Below are 12,509 nucleotides of genomic sequence, written 5' to 3'. Positions count from 1 at the left end.
GAGGGGAATCATACAGCTTCCTTAGAATTCTGCCTACCACAGTTAGCTACCTACAGCTGGATATCTTTGTCCTTTCCTTTCTGTACATCTGGCAAGGTTGTACTCTACACAGAATTCTAGTCATTCATATCCTGGTCAATAAGTGGTATTATCAATCTTTTTGAATTTCATCTTTTCTTTTGAATGCATAGTGTTACCCTATTTTTGTCATAGATGTATTACTCACCTGAAATGGTGTTCTTTATCTTCCAAGTAAAGCCAAGTAGATTCTTTTGCGCTTCCTGGAGTGTCAGCCATGTCCAGGAAAGCATTATCCATATCCAGGGTGATACATAGAATAAAAGTTGGAAATAGAAGCACTCTGTTCAGTCACTGTTGTGATGTCAAGCATTGTGGGAACAACTGTAGCCTCTTTTGGTTAAACCCTGATGGTCTACAATAAGGCTCCAAGTAGAATATCTACCAGTGGAGACTAGGTTTGGCCCATGAGTCAGTATTGCAGATATCAGTTACTTATTTTGGCTGAGGGTTTTCTGATTTTTCCATGTGTTCCACAATCTTTTCCAGAAAAAAAGCCTTTCTACTTTATCACCATGTTCATGTACTTCCATGTCTGGTTCTCTGAATCAGCCTTTTCCCCAAAGTGCAAGTACTTTTCCTCAGTGGTTGGCACCCAGGACAGGTTGCTGGAATGATTTCCCAATGGCTGAATACCAGTTATGAGCTGGCTTCTTCCTGATTTCATCCATGAAGTAAGCTTTTGGCCATGGGCAGCAGAGGCTTAATGAAAAACACGTCTGCCTAATCTTTTCTTTTTCTTGAAACACTTAAACTTTTCTCTTTGACAAGACAGTATAGACTTACTAAGCCAAGAACATTACCTGTGGGCATGATGCCACATATGTGCATAACTGCCAGCAGGCACTGAGGTTTCACTTGTAGCACATCTCAGCACACTTCTCTCATGGTGGCAGTTAGCTGTCCTGAGAAGAGTCCACAGCAATCAGGCAGTAACACTTCTCCTTTCTGAGCAGTCCCCTTCTCAAAAGGCTCAGAGCAGCCATCTTGGTTTTCATCTTGACCAGATTAGGTTTCATCTTCCCCCTGTTTCTCCTTTAATAGACCACTTGGCTCTTGATTCTGCTTATCACTTGCTCCTTGTTGCTCGAAGTTACTTAAGGCTCATATTCTAAGACAAAACAGATGCCCATGAGAGGGCATCCATGAGAGGATGGGCCCAGAGGGGGCTGCTATTGGAAGATACTCACAATGCTGTTGTCCAAATCTCAGTATTTACTGGCTTATTTGGAAATTTGATCAGTTGGGCCTGGTCATATCAAATTCTGAAAAGCTTCACTATTATGGACTAATAGGTTGGACCCAAATTTTCTTGGGACAAACAACCAGATTTGGCCAACAGTGTTCCTCCATTTTCTCCCTGTTAGATGTTGCTCTAGTTTTCCCTTGAATTCACAATTCCCTCTTAGATCTTCTGGTGGATCATGAATATTTCTGCCCTGATTCACTGAGGATGTCAGTTCCTCCATAGAACAAACCAGATCACTATTTTCTTCCAGAATCTGACTGACTTCTTCACACTGAGCATGACAAATTTATTGAAAGTTGTTTTGGTGATTAGCACGAGTCAACCTGGATTCCTTCATGGATTTTGCTTTCTTTTGTTCTGTGTATGACTGTAATTTTTTGTTGATTGACTATTCATTTACTATATCAATTTTTGAAGGTTTTATGATTGTTCTTCTGAATAGAATAATGGGTTCAGGTACACTGATTTGAATCTTTACAAATTTTTCTTTAAGTCAGCAGGCATTGTTGAATGTGGATTTCTCTGGTTGTAACTAAAATGTGCCCTCAGCTCAATTTCCTGAATTAAATTCCAAGGGATCATTTGGTTTAACAGCTTCATTTCTTTGATGAGGTGGGGCATTTCACTTGGGGGTCTTTATTCAACAGCAACCCTGACAATAAGGGTGGCTACAAAGTTGAGTGGAATAAATGGTAGGCAGGATGGCAAGCTACACAGTATTGCAGGAATCACCACAAAGTCTTGTAGGCCTCCTATTCTTAGAGATAGCCCCTCTAGATTTTCCAGTTCCTAGTTCCATTCTAATCAGAAGATCTGTGTTCTTAAGAATACAAAATGGCATGTGAGGACTTGGGGAAGGACATCTGCTGGAACTGAGAAACCTAATGGTACCAGTTGCAAAAGCTCAAGCTGACCGTTCTTGGGCCATCTTTCTTTTATTTCCTCTTCAAGCCATATGAAATACAACATACTTGATTGTTTCCCTCCTAAAACACAGGTTTAAAGGTCATAATCTCCATCTTTTGCTCATCACCTCTTGACTCTTCTCTCTTTGGATTTGTTTCATGGGCACTCCCATTTGGGGTGGGCTAGAAAGGCACCTGCCCCTGAACTGCTGCCAGCTTCTCCATGTGCCTTTGTCTCACGTCCTCATGTCAGATTTCTTCTTGAGTGAGCGATCATGGCTTATTGTGAGGGAAAACCTTAGCACTAACTGGAAATATGTTGGAAACAAAGATTATAACTGGAGGATTGTCTTCACTTCTACATCTCATAAAAGCTACTTTCAGTGCCTGGGTTTCTTGTGGAAGAGAATCAAACATTTGTCCTCTTGTGCCCATTAATTTCTCCACTCTCTCAGCTATAATATTAAGCAAGCTATAACGTTTCTGACACACTATAGCAAGAACAGTTTGGGATATGGTGGCCACTGACATTAAATGGCATTGTTCTGAACTTTAGTATCTAAATGAGTTGCCTTCTGGGCTCCAATATTTTATCCTAAAGGACTTACTATTTTATTAATTTTTTCTTTGTTATTTTTCAAGACAGCATCATATAAACTACATATATTTTCCAGGATCAACTTTATAAATAAAAAATTTCTTTCCTTTTGCCTGATCAATCCTCCTAATTTTCTTATTCTTTATCGTCATCTAATAATCTCCTCACAGGTTTTCAAAATATCTTCCTTTTTGATGCTAATCTTTTGACTAGATTTTGTCAAGGAGCTCAATTCCAAAGTCTCACCCATCCAATGCACTGGTAACCATATTTCTTAAATCTGGGAGAAGTAACATAAAAAGTATCCATATCCTCTAAGCCAGTGCTTCAGTCATATGCTTGCCTTCCTTGTTCAGAATTTGGATTCACTTGCAATTTAGTCTCTCTCTGCTCTCCTTCTGGGACGTTAGAAGTAAAAGAGTTCCTGTGAGTGCATTAATCTCTTCTAAAAGATGTGTCAGATGAGAATAGGCCTCTTGTGGAGTGAATTTCAGTTCCACTATCAAGTAATCTCATTTACTAATCACTAAACCTAGATGAATATTTTTGATCCAGACTTGTCACAGAACTTCTTATATCTGCAGACAGACTGCTTCCATCACATTTACCGCAACGATGTACCCATCACAAATGCAACCAGCTTATACTTCAGAGGCAAAATCGGTATGTCCTGGAGAGTGTATCAGATTAACCAGGTGGTCCTCATTACTTGGGTAGATGAGGGGCAGGTGTGGACTGCCCTCAAGCTGGTCAGCGATCTCCACCTGCATCTAAGCCTGGACAGCCTGACTCTCTTGCATAACGTAGTGAGATGGAAGTGGATTTCATAGTGATACCTCACATCTGCTAATTTTCTCTGCAGTCCACGTACATTTACCCTTCCTCAGATATGTCTTGACTATTATTGGCCCTTTGTTCTTCTATATGAATTTTAGAATCAGCATATCAAGTTCCTGCTTGCCAGGCAACTGCCATTACTAGATATAAGACAGTCAGTCAGGGCAACAGGAGCCAAAACACAGATATGTCTGATGTTGGCAGTGTTTCTTTGGAGTTGAATCATCTTATCCAAACTATTGAAGGCTGTGGCCACTTTATTTCTTGTGAAGACTTCAGCCCCCAACTCAGCTCCAGCTCTTGGCACCCAGCACACCACATGTGAATGAGGCATGAAGGCCTCCAGGGGTTTTGTTTGTTTGTTTTTGTCACTGGGAGACTTTGTGATTGACAGACCATTCTGCTGCCTAAACTTGCGTTTTTAAAAGGCTTCAAGAAATGAGTAAAACATCTGTGAGGCTTGCAGGGTACTGGGCTAACAGACTAGGTGGCTACTTGATACCTACCCTGGCAAAATGACTCTTTTGGGGTTTGGAACAGACCTCTCAGCAGTCATTTAAAGGAGGGAAGGCTAAGCTGACCTAACAGCCAGCCCACTCACTCAGGGCTAGCAGAGGGTGACCTGTCCTCACAATTGGAAAGAAATAGTATCCACCCATGACTAAGCCAGTTAAGTTTTTTCCAAAAATTCATAGGCAGAGTGGAGTATGTCCCTTAACGACTAACAGCTGTCCTATAAAAAGAATGTAGACATAAAACCATAGTACCATAAAGGTACAGATGAGATGGAGCTTACTGGGAAAATCTTAGAGGCAGAGAAGAAACAGTGTCCAGAATCTCTTGTTATCCTATCTCACAGACTCTACTGGGCATAAATGGACTACATGCACACTGGCTAACATTTGAGGAGAGAAGAAGACTGCCTCAGTAATGCTCTGCTTATAGGAACAGGGGAGAAGGTAAAATACATGGGACTATATAAGAGTAGAACCTTCTTGGTTTGGGAAGTGACTTTGTTATAAGGGGTGATAATATGAAACCCATTGACTAATATCAAACTCTTCTGCCTTTGAGTTAACTCGGATCTACAAAGCCAAGTATCTGTCAAACAACCAAAGGGGGAAGGAAATGAGCTACCATCACCTTCCAAATCTGTCTTTCTTCAGTGATATTTAAAACTCTATTCATGAAAGTATTCTTCTCTGTTATTTCCTAGAAGTGTTTTTATTTACAGCTTTCATATCTAAATCTACAATCCATCTTGCATTGCTTTTGTGTGTACAGTATAAAATAGAAGTCAATATGTGTGGATGTATGTGTGTGTAAAAGTATACATATTTTCCCATATGGATATCTAATTAACACAAAGCAATTTATTGAAAAGGCTATCTCTCCTGAGTACACTGCCATTGCAGTGGCATATCTGTAAAGTAACTATATGTATAGGTTTGTTTCTTGATTCTCTCTTGGTTTATTTAGCTATTCTTCTGCCAATAACAGACTATCTTATTCAATGTTACTGTATAATAACTCTTGATATTGTTGGAAGACAATTCTCCAGGTGTCTCTCAGATTCCTGCATGTTTTGCAAGCATAGGACCTGACTACCATTGTTCTGGTTTAACTTTTCAAGGGTGTTAGTAAAGTGAACTGTCTTAGAAGATGAAAGATAGTATCTTTTTCCAGAGCGAAGGGAAACTTAGCTTATAGTCTCAGAAGGTAGAGATAGTGTCTACCTCTGGAGCGAAGAGGAAGAATGCTAACTGTTTAAAAGATTCAGGTTCTGTAAGTTTAGGATTCATCTCCTATAATGCAATATTCTGCATATGCTGGTGTCATCTGGACCTCTTTGCATCATCTTGTAGGAATTAGGGTTTAAGGAACTGACACAAATATGCTGTTTTTGTTCTGACTCAAGGATAGATGCTTGTGTGATTTTGTTATATGAGTGATGCTGGCCTAAACTGATAGTTTCATTCCTTCAGTAGACTGGATCATAACATGAGACAAAAGGTGAAGTTTAAGACTGCAAAAACATACTGATTTTCAGAGAAGTGCATAGAAGCAAGCCATAAAGAACCACCAAAATGAATAAGCAAGTGAGATATCATTCTGTCTGCAAACACAATATTAACCCATGTTTTGAGTAGGTGATTATGTGCTATGTCCAAAATATACGAATTTTATGGTGGCATTTTAAGTAAGTTGAAGTAAGTCTAATATCACAAATTTCATAAGTTTTATTCAGTGATTCTTTTCTTAAAATCAATGCAATTATTATCACAAAAGTATTAAAGAATAATATCTAAGCATTTCATTTTCAGAAATCAAGAAGTAACTCTGGTACAATTTTATGGAATTATAAAAGATTAGATGAATGAGATTTAGATTTGTTAAACCTATCCAACATCAACACTATGCAGTTCTTTTTTATTAATTTCATTGTACTTCTTTTTCTATAGTTAAAGGATGTCCTTATCCATCTTGTCTAGAGAAAAAATGCTAAAGAATGCCAGGATTCAGTATTAAATTTAAAAGACAAAGTGTTTCAAAGCAATTAATTAAAGTTGGCCCCATGTCAGATAAAAGTGCCACATAATAAAGTCCTTAGAAACTGATGTAAAAATCTAAGAGTTAAAGCAGTTAGTTTTAGACCTACTCTCCTACTGATTTAAGTTGTAGGGAGGCAAAGGGTTAGTATTCCCCAACCCTGTCTCCACACACTGCTAAACAAAAGTGTTCTTGCGTTTTTCATTTCATACCAGATCTTGACATCCTTTTGAATTTATTTTACATACTTGGGGAACATGAATACAACTTCATGCTTTCATCCTTTTATAAGACATTCATTATGTGCATTAACTGACAGCTGTGAAATTATCTGCCACTTGTCTTAAATAAAAGCAAGAAAATTCAAAATAGATGTGCATTCTGTACTTAGGCAAATTTCACAGAATCTTCTTTAATTCAAATTTCTCTAGACACTTCTTTTAATATAGGCTTTAAGTACAATGAATATGTTCAGTCATTACTACATATTGAGTGTCTGATGGTTTTTGAAAGCTCAGGAGGCAGTCTACATTTTTCTCACTTGTTTTTAGTGTAACTAGGTTTGGCAGCTCTATGTGAGTTTTTGCATCTTAAAAAATCTCCATCTCTGTTGCATTTTATTATATATTAATGTTGTTCTTTAAATTGTTTCAATATTCATTTTGACGTTTACGGCAAAGTTGTCCAAAAAGAAGTGACTAGTTAGCACAATGTTTTCAGCCATTCAAGCTGATGCCACTTTTTAAAGATCCTTTTTGGTGACAAATATGAAAAAATAGCTAGTGGAAAAAGTATGTTTCCCTTAGGGAAGAGTGTCTGGGAAAATATTAATGGTCATTTCTAGCTACAGGCCTTTGTTCTGCTTTTCATAAAGACAAAGATCTGATTAGATCAAGAGACAAGGACACAGAGTTTAAGGCAAACAAAACTATACAAAATGAGTAAAAGTGAAAAGCCCTATCCTGGAAATTCAACTGTGGAGACTCCCATCCTCTTTTCACTATTATTTAGTTGTTTTTTTTTTTAATTAATTAATTTATTTATTTTTGGCTGTGTTGTGTCTTCGTTTCTGTGCGAGGGCTTTCTCTAGTTGCGGAGAGCGGGGGCCACTCTTCATCGCGGTGCGCGGGCCTCTCACTATCGCGGCCTCTCTTGTTGCGGAGCACAGGCTCCAGACGCGCAGGCTCAGTAGTTGTGGCTCACGGGCCCAGTTTGCTCTGCGGCATGTGGGATCTTCCCAGACCAGGGCTCGAACCCGTGTCCCCTGCATTGGCAGGCAGATTCTCAACCACTGCGCCACCAGGGAAGCCCTATTACTTAGGTTTTATAGCAGTAACCTGCAGTAAACAAAGTAACAGCTGCTCTATAGAGTAAAAGATTATTCAACCCTCAGTTTCAATTGCTTGGGCAAAAACTTCCTTTGGAACATGCTCACATACTTTACCAAATTAATGTGTACTTTCATATTTAAAATACAGATACTAGACAGATAGATGGATAGATACATAATAGATGTTCTCTTAATAATTAAAACAGCATAAAGATATAATGGGACATTATTGCTTTTTAATTTGACTTATTTTGATTGGTAGATTTATATTTACCAAAATGAAAATGACAGGTGACTAGGCAGTTACACTATTTAATACCTTTTGCTTCTAAGATTTTCTTTGGGAGGTATAGGTCTGCCCTAAATAATCTGTCTGTAGGATAATAACTTAAATCATTACAGGATACTGTTTCACTTCAGGATTTACCTCAGTTTGTGTGTTTATGTTTGTTGACTAAGTATGAGTAGTTATGTTATTCTTGTAGTTATTTTACCATGATTATTATTATTACTACTACTACTATTATCATTAATGGGGAGAAGACATGGACAAATAACTTCAGAGACAAATATAAAAATGTAACCATAGTAAATACAACAAAGCAGAGGTATATTTTAGTGAGATAACATAAGGGGATATAATACTGGTAGAAAAATAGTGGATTATTTTCAAGTGGAAGAATCTATTTAAATGACATCTGAAAGATGATTAGGTGTTAATTAGGTTAAGTATTTGCAATTCCAATAAAAACTCTGTCAGTATTATTCATGGGGCTTGACAAGCTGCTTCTATATTTTACTTGGAAAACAAAGTATAAGAGGAGCCATGTTAATTTTGAAAAAATATAGGAATAAGTTGAAGAAGCTTGCCGCATCAGATATCAAAGTATAATAATTAAAAATATGGTATTAACCAATGAAGAGGTAATTAGAACAGAACTAAATAAAGAACACAGAAAAAAGCTTATACTTATAAGGAAATAAAGTATGATACAGGGGGCATTACAGATCAGTGTGAAAAGGTAGACTAGATATTAAATGCTTCCTGCACAATCAATTATCTTTATGGGGAAAAAAACGAATCCATACCTGACATCATATATATTTAAAAACTTTAGTTTTAATTTTAAATTTAGGAAGAAAATATAATATACTCTCTTCATAAAATTGGAGATTTCTTAAATAAGGAGTAAAAAGCACAGACTTTAAAGAAAAATATTGATAAATTTGATTACATTATAATTTATAACAATTTATATTCATAAAAAGACATCAGAAAGCTAAAATATAATCTTAGGTTAGGAGATATTTCCCATAATATATTTTCAAAAATTAAAATTTAAGGAGAAAAGGTAAACCCAATAGACTAACAAACAAAATATTAAATTGGACAATTCATAGAAGAGAGTAATAAACATAAAATGAGCTCAAATTTTCTACTATCAAAATGCAACTAAAAACCTAGTAAGATAGAATTTCACAGTAAGTGATGACAAAGATGCAGAGAAATGACATCTCTTATTCTGCTAAAGAAATATGAACTGGTGCAATCATTTTAGTCAGCAATATGATAATTCCTAGAAAAACTGAAGATGCACATACAATGAATGCTACCCAACCATATATATGTGCACAAGAGAAATAACTAACTTGTTCATATCAACATTTGTTTTATCACTCAAGAAAAGAAAGGGTAGTGGAAGGAAGGGAGGGGAGGAGGAAGGGAGGGAAGGAGGGAGGAAGGATGGAAAGAAAGAAGGAAATTTAAAACCCTAAATGTAATCTTTAGAAGAATGGATGAGCAAATGACATTGTATTCCTACATTGGATATCAAACAAAAATAAAAAGGGATAAACTAGCTCTATATGTATAAATATAGATGAACTTTTCAAGTAATATTGGGTGTAAAAAAGTAAACTGCATGTGAATATATACCATGATATTCAATGGCATCTACCATGATCTCATTTACATGAAGTTTTAAAGCATGCAAAACAGTGATTTATTGCTTAAGAACACATATATATGTAATACAAACTATTTGTTAAATGTGTGGAATTGATAAGCCTTCAAATCAGAACACTGGTTATCAGGGGTTGAGAATGGGAGAGGAAGTAGAGGAAGTAGATATGATTGAAGTGACAGGGATTCAACTCTATTGGCAATGTGTTATTTCTTATGTTGAGTGATGTAAACATGATTATTGGTTATATTCTCTATTGTTGTTTTTTTTTTTTTTTTGTATGTCTAATAGTAGGTAAGGACTTTCCAGACAGAGAAATTGGTGTACACATAGGCCCAGTAGAAGGAAGAGACATGAGACTAAAAGAAAGCCAGTGTGCTCAGGTGGAGCCCATCAGGGCTAGAGTGTTTGAGATGAGACCATACAAGTTAGGCAGATGGGAAGATCACGCAGACAGAGTCTTGCTAGATGTGCTAAGAGAGCTTTGTTCTCAAAGTTATGGGGAAAGTTTGAAAGAATTTAAGTAGAAAAGTGATGTGATCAAATTTTTCTTGTAAAATAATATAGTCCCAATTTTATTGTTTAATACTATTTTCCTTCTGCCTGATTTTATGGATATAATCTAAATTTAATCATAGATTTTTAAAAATAGATCTTTATTGGAATATAATTGCTTCACAATACTGTGTCAGTTTCTGTTGTACAACAAAGTGAATCAGCTATATGCATATATATGTCTCCCCATATCCTCTCTCTCTTTAGCCTCCCTCACACCCACCCTATCCCACCCTTCTAGGTCATCGCAAATCACCAAGCTGATCTCCCTGTGTTATGCTGCTGCTTCCAAATAGCTATCTAGTTTACATTTGGTAGTGTATGTATGTCGATACTAATCTCATTTCGCCCCAGCTTCCCCCTCCCAGCCCGTGTACTCAAGTCCATTCTCTATGTCTACATCTTTATTCCTGCCCTGCCACTAGGTTCATCAGTACCATTCTTTTTTTTTTTTTAGATTCCATATATGTGCGTTAGTATACAGTATTTGTTTTGCTCTTTCTGCCTTACTTCACTCTGTATGACAGACTCTAGGTCCATCCACCTCACTACAAATAACTCAATTTCATTTCTTTTTATAGCTGAGTAATATTCCATTGTGTATATGTACCACATCTTCTTTATCCATTCATCTGTCGATGGACATTTAGGTTGGTTCCACATCCTGGCTGTTGTAAATAGTGCTGCAATGAACATTGTGGTACATGACTCTGTTTGAATTATGGTTTTCTCAGGGTATATGCCCAGGAGTGGGATTACTGGGTCGTATGGTAGTTCTGTTTTTAGTTTTTTTAAGGAACCTCCATACTGTTTTCCATAGTGGTTGTATCAATTTACATTCCCACCAACAGTGCAGGAGGGTTCCCTTTTCACCACACCCTTTCCAGCATTTATTGTTTCTAGATGTTTTGATAATGGCCATTCTGACCTGCATGAGGTGATACCTCATGGTAGTTTCGATTTGCATTTCTCTAATAATTAGTCATGTTGAGCATGTTTTCATGTGCCTCTTGGCCATCTGTATGCCTTCCTTGGTGAAATGTCTATTTAGGTCTTCTGACCACTTTTTAACTGGGTTGTTTGTTTTTTGATATTGAGCTGCATGAGCTGCTTGTATATTTTGGGTATTAATTCTTTGTCCATTGCTTCGTTTGCAAATATTTTCTCCCATTCTGAGGGTTGTCTTTTCATCTTGTTTATGGTTTCCTTCGCTGTGCAAAAGGTTTTAAGTTCCGTTTGGTCCCATTTGTTTATTTTTGTTTTTATTTCTATTTTTCTAAAACGTGGGTCAAAAAGGATCTTGCTGTGATTTATGTCATAGAGTGTTCTGCCTATGTCTTCCTCTAAGAGTTTTATAATGTCTGGCTTTACATTTAGGTCTTTAATCCATTTTGAGTTTATTTTTGTTTATGGTCTTAGGGAGTGTTCTAATTTAATTCTTTTACATGTAGCTGTCCAGTTTTCCCAGCTCCACTTATTGAAGAGGCTGTCCCTTCTCCATTGTATATTCTTGCCTCCTTTATCAAAGATAAGGTTACCATATGTACGTAGGTTTATCTCTGGGCTTTCTATTCTGCCACTTTTGGGTGGAATGTTCTATAAATATCCACTAAATCTATCTGATCACCTGTGTCATTTAAAGCTTGTGTTTTCTTATTTATTTTCTTTTTGGATGATCTGTCCATTGGTGAAAGTGGGGTGTTAAAGTCTCCTACTATTACTGTGTTACTGTCTATTTCCCCTTTTATGGCTGTACATTTGCCTTATGTATTGAGGTGCTCCTATGTTGGGTGCATAAACGTTTATAATTGTTATATCTTCTTGGATTGATCCTTCAATCATTATGTAATGTCCCTCCTTATCTCTTGTAACAGTCTTTATTTTAAAGTATTTTATCTGATACGAGTATTGCTACTCCAGTTTTTGTTTTTTTTTTTTTGATTTCCATGTGCGTGGAATATCTTTTTCCATCCCTTTACTTTCAGTCTGTATGTGTCCCTAGGTCTGTTGTGGTTCTCTTGTAGACAGCATTTATATGGCCCTTGTTTTTGTATCCATTCAGCCAGTCTGTGTCTTTTGGTTAGGTTATATAATCCATTTACATTCAAGGTTATTATTGATATGTATGTTCCTATTACCATTTTAAAAATTGTTTTGTGTTTGTTTTTGTGGGTCTTTTTCTTCTCTTGTGTTTCCTGCCTAGAGAAGTTTCTTTAGTATTTGCTGTAAAGATGGTTTGGTGGTGTTGAATTCTCTTAGCTTTTACTTGTTTGAAAAGCTTTTGATTTCTCTGTCGAATCTGAGATCCTGGCTGGGTAGAGTAATCTTGGTTGTAGGTTTTTCTCTTTCATCACTTTAAGTATATCCTGCCACCCCTTTCTGGCCTGCAGAGTTTCTGCTGAAAAATCAGCTGATAACCTTATGGGGATTCCTTGGTATGTTA

General features: G+C 36.7%; 1 pseudogene; it reads right to left on the bottom strand.

Moving 5' to 3' along the window:
- Positions 1-509: 509 nt before the first annotated feature.
- On the bottom strand, positions 510-4,001 carry LOC118895297 (annotated as a pseudogene).
- Positions 4,002-12,509: the final 8,508 nt, after the last annotated feature.

The sequence above is a fragment of the Balaenoptera musculus genome, chromosome 5 (genome assembly GCF_009873245.2).
Source record: "Balaenoptera musculus isolate JJ_BM4_2016_0621 chromosome 5, mBalMus1.pri.v3, whole genome shotgun sequence".
Lineage (NCBI taxonomy): Eukaryota > Metazoa > Chordata > Mammalia > Artiodactyla > Balaenopteridae > Balaenoptera > Balaenoptera musculus.
This window is presented reverse-complemented; position numbering and strand designations above follow the sequence as displayed.